Raw genomic sequence first — 7,704 nt, 5'->3', positions numbered from 1 at the left:
CACTGTCCCAGAAGAAGAGACCATGGGGTCAAAGGTCATCTTTAGGAGATTGGCCAGGCCACGAAGAGGGGTCCTTCCCCAAGTGTTTCGTTTGGCGTCTCTGCGCAGCTTGTGTTCTTCTTGCCCAAGCTGCTATTTTGGAGAAGGGCAGGGCTGTGCCATTCCTGGTCCCAGTGGCTTCATTTGTGACAGCCCGCACCTGGAATGACCCGATGTCCTTCAACAGGTGTGTGCTTGGACACCCTGTGGCATGGTCACCCCACAGAACATGGCTCAGCTATCCAAAACAAGCTACAGGCACAGCGCCCTGGGTGGCTTCCCGGGGAAGGGGACAGAGGCATAAAAAGCCGTTCCCCAAGGGCTACAGGCGCATCCAAGGGCACAGCGGTACAGCCTGATGGAAATGGCAGCATTTTATTTTTTTTTAAAGATTTTATTTTTATTTATTTGACAGACAGAGATCACAAGTAGGCAGAGAGAGAGAGAGAGAGGAGGAAGCAGACTCCCTTGTGGAGCAGAGAGCCCGATGAGGGGCTCGATCCCAGGACCCTGGGACCATGACACGAGCTGAAGGCAGAGGCTTTAACCCACTGAGCCACCCAGGTGCCCCAAAATGGCAGCATTTTAGAAATGCTAGAAGGGTTGTCAGGTGTTCGGGGTGATGGTTTGGGGGAGGGAGTGAGGCCAGTGTGGCTGTGGGAGGGTGACACCTGGGACCCTCAGGGAACACGAAGGGGCTGCGCCATGTCCCCCTCACTGTCCAGGTGGTGACACTGTCCTTAGTTCTGTCAAATGTTACGATCGCAGAAGAGCCGGCAAAGTGAGCAAGGGGTAGGCTCCGTGTTCTTCCTTATGATTCCACGTGATTCTGTCAGCATCTCAGTACAATTTTCAGTTAAAACATGGCATCTAGCGGGGAGCCTGCTTCTCCCTCCGCATGCTGCTCCCGCTGCTTGTGCGCTCTCTCTGAGAACACAGTCTAAAAACAACCAGGCAAACATACAAAAGTAAAACTTACAGAAAGCCGAACCTTTGATACAGTAAACCACCACTTTCTAGCACTTCTGTACACCTTCTCGTAGATGAGCACTGCTAAGGACTCGTCAATTTGCCTATGCTCCGCACGGATATCTGCACACATATTTGTCTGAAGGTCAGCCAGCGGAATGACCCGAGTAACCCAGCAGCGCCTCCTGAGAACCAGGACCTTCTCCACTGCCTGTAGCCGGTCCCAAGGTGGACTACATGACCTACACGGTCATGGGTGCGACGGTATCACCTGATACACACTTTCCTTTGGACTTGACCTTGCCCCAGAACGGCCCTTCATGGCTGGCTGTGGCATTGCCTTTGGTCGTCACATCTGTTTTGCTCTTTTAATCCACAACAGACCCTCCATCTTCTGTTCATCTTGTTTCACTTTTCCATGACACTCGCATTCTGGGAGACGGCAGCCCCGTTTGCTGCCAACTAGATCCTCCTTCCAGGGCTGAGCATTCCGAGCAGTGAGGCAGGACAGGGGAGAGCCCGTCGGGACACCGGCTTGTCCTGTTAGTGGGGAGCAGATTCTGGACACACGGTCAAGGTGGGGTGTGCCACAGTGCCCCACAGTCGAGGTTCTTCACAGAGTCAATAAGCCATGTGTGGGACGACTCCCGGAAACTGTGACTGCGCGCTTCCAAGAGTCATTCCCCCGGTGGCTTTAGCCTCCCTTGATGGCTGGTGTCTGGCTCCTACATTACATTTATGATCACAAAGTCCTGACTTCCTAATTTTATCACTTCCTTTACATGTAGTAGGCATTGTTTGGGTTGAGAAATGCTTTCCCTCTTTTAAGAAAAAATTCTTAAATGTTAAGATGAATTCATAGATTCTTTTTGATGCTCAAACGGATCTAAATTTGAGCAGCGAGACCCTCTTCAAGCTGGCTGCTATGCTCCCTTCTCTTCGGAGGGGGGATTTTTATTTTTATATCATTTCAAACTTAGAAGAAAGTTGCAAGAGCAGTACAAGGAGCTCCTGGGAGTCTCTTGGACTCGCCAGTTGCAGCATACTTCCCCCTTGCTTGGTCCGCTTCTCCTCGTCTCCGTGATTATACTCACAGACTTTTTCTCTGAACCATTTGAGAGTAAATTGGAGACACTCGGCACCTTCCTCACTCAGGACTTTTGTGTTTCCTAAGACCGGAGCCGTCCTGTCCCACAGCCATGAACTTCTACACACCGTGGGACTCCAGCATTGACGTCGTCCTCTGAGCACGCCCAGGGCACCTCTGTCGTCGACTTCTTTCCTGCAGCCTCTCGACGTGTTTCCAGCCCTCTCTGAGCACTTCTTCACGTCTGTCGCGACGACGTGGCAGGCTCAGCCAGGATGCTCCCTGTCCAACCTTGAATGTGCCATTTCACAAGGAAGCCCCAGCCTCCCACAGGAGGAATGGGATGTAGAAATCAAAGCCTAGAGTGGGGTGTGCTCAGTGCTGTGGGGCGCCTCTGCGCTCCGCGACCCCACCAGGGACTGAGCTGGGATCCTGAGGGCATCAAATGTCTCGCCTTCCAAATCATACCTCAGGCTTCCTTCCCTCCCCTCATGTGGTTGAAGCATATGAAATTGCCAATAGTCCACCATTTTTGTTCTACCAGAAAAAAAAAAAAAAAGCAAATCTATATGATTCTAGCAAATATATCCCTTTCTCCATAGTGAGAACGCTCGTTTTCAGTCATATCAGTATATTTCCTCACATTCTCTGTTCCAAAATCCCTCCAAATAGCTTTGGAATTACTACAGTGATCTATTAACTACAGACTTACTAAGGAAATTTCACGATCTCTTTGTAGCTGTGTTTGTCCCCAGAATATAAACCACTGAAGAAATCGAGATGATTGTGGGGTGCTTAGGTGGCTCAGCTGCTTAAGTATCTGATTCTTGATTTCAGCTCAGGTCATGATCTCTGGGTCATGGGACGGAGCCCCACGTGAGGCTCTGCCCTCTGTGGGGTCTGCTCAAAGACTTTCTCCCTCTGCCGTCTCCCACTTACAGTCTCTCCCTCTCTCTCTCTCTCTCAAATAAATAAATCTTAAAAAAAGAAAGAAAGAAAGAAAGAAAAGAAAAGAAAAGAAAAGAAATGAAATGAAATGAAATATAGGGGCATCTGGGTGGCTCAGTCATTAAGCATCTGCCTTTGGCTCAGCTCATGATCCCAGGGCCCCAGGATCGAGTCCCACATCGGGCTCTCTGCTCAGTGGGAAATCTGCTTCTCCCTCTGCCTCTGCCTGATGCTCCCCTTGCTTGTGCCTTCTCTGTCTCTCTTGCTTTCTTTCTGACAAATAAAGTCTTTAAACAAACAAAGAATACAGGTATACAAGTTTTATTTGAATTAATTTTATTTTTCTGTGTAGTTGTATTCATCTGATACATAGGTTCCTTTATTTCTGAATCTCGGTCTTTCTTTCATCCCTTTTGATTGACCGTCCTGTTCGGTCACGCACATACATATTTGATTCCCATGTTGCAAGGATGAAACAGGAGGGCCAGAAAGGACCGCTGCGTCTCGGTCCACTCCTGCTCGCCCCACAGAAATCCGTCTTCTCTCGGTTCCAGGGTAGCCTTCCTGTGTTTCTTTTTGCAGAAACAAGCAGGTGCATGTGTCAGAACCAGGGACATGGACGTGACTTCTCTCTCTCCTTCCCCCTCACCCAGTGGATGGCGCAGGAGGTACCCTGCTCCGGGACCTTTGCCTCCCTGCCCTGCAGCCAGAGTGCCCAGTGTCCCAGCTGGATGCTACATGGGATGTTGCGGCCTGTGGGCAGCCTGGGCTGTGGCCGGGGCATGAAGTCCTGGCTGCCTCGCTCTTGGGTCTCCACCAGTCCAAGAAGCAGCAGCACTCAGGAGACAGCGGCTCGATCATAGGCAGGGAGGGCCCCATGGCCGGCCCCCACGACCCTGAGCCGGGCTAGGAGACCAGGGTGGGGTCCCTGTTCCAGGCTGCACAGAATCTCCTCCAGCCAGCCCTGCCCAACCCAAATGCCAAGGAAGGAGGAGGTCAGTGGAGGTTATCTTCCTGGGCTTCGTAAATGGGGCTAAGGTTGTGTTTTCCAAAAACATGCTGTCCTGAACTATGGTTCTCTTAGGACCTCAGGTAGTATGTTATAAGTAAAAATCTCCTGGCTGGCCTGGGAATCAAAGGTCAAGGAGGAAGTGGCCAGGGGAAGCATGGCCCCCCATACCATACAAAATGTGTTTCAAATATACGTACATATATATGTGCATTCACACGCATATACAATAGGATTATAATAACATGGCACTTTTAACCTAACCAGCCAAATCAACTTCCCAACATAGAACTTTCTGGAAGTTACCTGTATTATCGTTAGACAGTGACTGCTCATTGCCAAAGAATGAAACCCAGGCACCCTCCCTCGGTGCACACGCCACCCTGTGGGCTGGTGCTGGTGCACTGGCTTGTTTTCCCTCCTCCTGACATCATGCCCTGGGGGTCCCCTCCTGCCCTAGGGGACAGCCCAGGCACAGGGTCCAGGGCCGGGAGCTGGGGTTGGCGGCCCCCAGGCAGAGAAGAGCCTTCGCTCACACACGCATACACGGGCTCGATCAGATCACAGTGCTGAGCTCATGAAACAAGTGGTGTTTCTCCACTGTGGCCCAGGAAGCTGCAAATAACCAGCAATACCCCCCCCACCAACTGCACCCTTCTCTGAGATGTGGGGCGGCAGCCAAGGGGGCTGCTGAGGGGGTCTCCCAGCACCCTCCCATGCCAGCCTTCAGCCAGCCCTACGGAGCAAGCGCAGCGGGGTCTGGGGAGGACAGGGACCGCCGCCTCCCCTGCTCCTTCCGGCCTACGACCTCCCTCCCTGCAGCCGCTGGACAGCTGTTCCCAGGCTCTGCTTTGAATTAAACGGTGGTGTGGCCCTTTAAGAGCAGTGTCTGCCGCCCCCGCCCCGCTGCCCCCTTTGATGTCGCTGGCTGGCTGGCTCAGAGAGGTTCCCAGCAAGCAGATCTGAGGGTTTGTTTCTCGCTCCCCAGAGGCCACGTGCAGATCACAGGGTGGGAGGGAGGCTGGCCGGAGGTCACGTGGCTGGCCTCCCTGGCCCGCAGCTGCCGGTGCAGGCCTGGGTCCCCCCCCCCTCCCCGATGGGGACCAGCTGGCCCCGAGCTCATTAGGGTGCAAGGGAGCCCGTAGCTGGGACAGCTAAGGAGGGGCTGTGTCCGGCTCCCTTGCACAGGGCGAGGCCTGGGGCAGCCTGACCTCCCTGAGGCCCTTGCTCACCTGTACCCCCCCCAACAGGCACACAGCCTGGCACCCTGGGGATGCTCCTGCGATGCCCCAGAAAGCCCCGCCTCGTCAGAGTTTCTGGAAGCACCTCCTCCCCCCCCCCCAGCTTTGGAATGTGGCTGTTCCCAGGTGGCCACTGACACCCAGCCTTCAGCCAGGACTACCTGTCACCAGCTGAGGCTTCATGGGGAGGGCAGGACCGGATGGCGTGCGGAGAGGCAGGCAGGTCCTGCCAGGTGACCGGAGGGACCCAAGCGGTTGACCTCGGGGCTGAAAACCCTACTCAGATCTGCTGTTCCCTGGTTGGGGGTAGGGAGGGAAGATCACAGCAGGACCCAGCCTCTTCCTGCAGCCCAAGGCTCTAAGTCCCGGGCACTCTCAGTCCGAGGGTAAGGAGTATAAATGGTCCCTTCTGCCAGGTGACCCCAAGGCTGCTCAGGCTGGGCTGCAAATGGCCACCTGATTCCCAGGAGAAGACGTCCCAGCATCAGACCTAGAAGTATCCATAAGGAGCCTAGATATCCCCCCACACACACCTGCACCAAGCAAGGGCTTTCGCTGATCAAGGTCCCAGGATATGAGGCTAAGAGGGATTTCTGGCTAATGAGTGGGGGTGGGGGCTGTGGGGAAACCAAAAGGGGGTTCAAATTCTGTGATTGCAGGCTCTGGCCTTGAGGTCCCTTCCTGGCTCCCAGCTGGAGGTGGGTTCTTCTTGGCTGGCTGCAGAGCAGAGCCACCTCTCAGAGCAAGAGGCTGGGGGGTGCCGGATTGTCTACCCCACTTCCCTGCCCTCTTGGGTCTTGGAGGTCAGCAGCTGGAAGCAGAGTCACCCAGGTGGCCAGGCAAGGCAAGGCAGCCAAGACGGGCAGGTGGTGGCTGGACCCCAGATGGCCAGCCACAGCTGGAGCTCAGAGTAGCCCTCCTGCAACCGAACCCCATCTCAGGGCCCTCTGGGGGCCCCAGGAAGAAGCCAGCTGTGTGGTGTAGGGCAGTCCCACATCTGGGCAAGGGCCCTGGCTCTGTAGCTGCTAGATGGCCTGAGGTCCCGTGGGCCCAGCCCTCTGGCCAGATTGTGGGTCTGAGGGGGCCTCACGCAGGGTTTCAGGGGGCCCCCTGCAAAGCTCACAGCCCTCCGCCATGCCATCCTTCCTCCCCCACAGCGCCTTCAGCCAGCCTGGGCCCTGAACCCGCCACATCTTGAGCCCTCGCTGAAACATTTCATCTCTGCCTTTCCCGCTCCCACCAGAACTATGCACATGTCCACTCGTGGATCGTGGATCGCAACTCCCATTCCTTAACTGTGTGCCCATCCAAGGTCGCTGGCTCCCTCCCCCATGTCCTCCTCCCCAAGGACAAGCCCCCACACCCCAAACCATATCCTACGGTAATCCCCACGGTCCATTTCCGTTTCCCCAGCTCCCTTGCTGCTGGGCGTAGGCCAGATGGAAGTTCAGCCAGGAGTACTCACTGCCCACCTGGCCGGGGGCAGGAAGCCAAGGGGCAGGAGTAATGTGCCAGTGGGAGGAGGGGGCGGGCAGAGCAGGGCCAGCCCCACGCCCAGGATCCATGGTGTCCCTAGCCTCCGGGCCGGGCCACCACATCGAGGGATGTGGATCATTGCTCCTGCTCCTCGTCCCCAAACTAAAATGTCCGCCCTCCAGACATTCCTTTGTGCCCAGGACCTCAGCCTACCTGGGTCGCTGAGGGATGGCCCGCATTCAGGCCAAAATAATGAGAATCTTATTTCACAAGCTCACTGGGCTCTGCAGGTCCTGCGGATTCTCATGTTCCCACCCCCCTGGGAGGAAGGTACTATTCCTGTCCCCACTTTATAGATAAGAAACCTAAGATCAGAGACCCAGCCACAAGCTAGGAAATCAGGCACTCAGTCCTGCTGCTAGATCCCCCAACGTGTGGGTCCCCAGACATCTGTCTAATGGGCAAATGGGGGTACGCACATCCCATGTCCCAGGAGAATCTCCAGAGTAGGAGCTGCCCCCGCCGTTCCAATCCAGGCCCACATCTCCAAGCCCCTAGAGTCCAGCCTGGTGACCCCGTGGGTCAGACTCATGGATGCTCTAGGGCTATTTTCCAGGTAAAATTCTCATGACATAAAACCAACTGCTTTGGAGCGTAGAATTGTTTAGTACACTTGATGTTGCGCAATCACCACCACAATCAAGTTTAGAACATTTTCATCACCAAAAAAGAACCTTGTCCCCACTAGCACTTATTCCCCATTCCTCCCCGTCCTCTGGCAACCAGCAGTCTGCTCTCTGTCTCTGTGGATTTACCTACTCCAGACATCTCCTGCAAGCGGAATCATGCAATATGTGGCCTTTGGAATCCGGCTTCTTTCACTCAGTGGGATGCTTTCAAGGTTCGCCCATTGTGGAGCCTGTCCCTGCTTCATT

Source organism: Mustela nivalis, assembly GCF_964662115.1.
Source record: "Mustela nivalis genome assembly, chromosome: 17".
In the NCBI taxonomy this organism is placed as follows: domain Eukaryota; kingdom Metazoa; phylum Chordata; class Mammalia; order Carnivora; family Mustelidae; genus Mustela; species Mustela nivalis.
Note: the sequence above shows the minus strand (reverse complement) of the source record.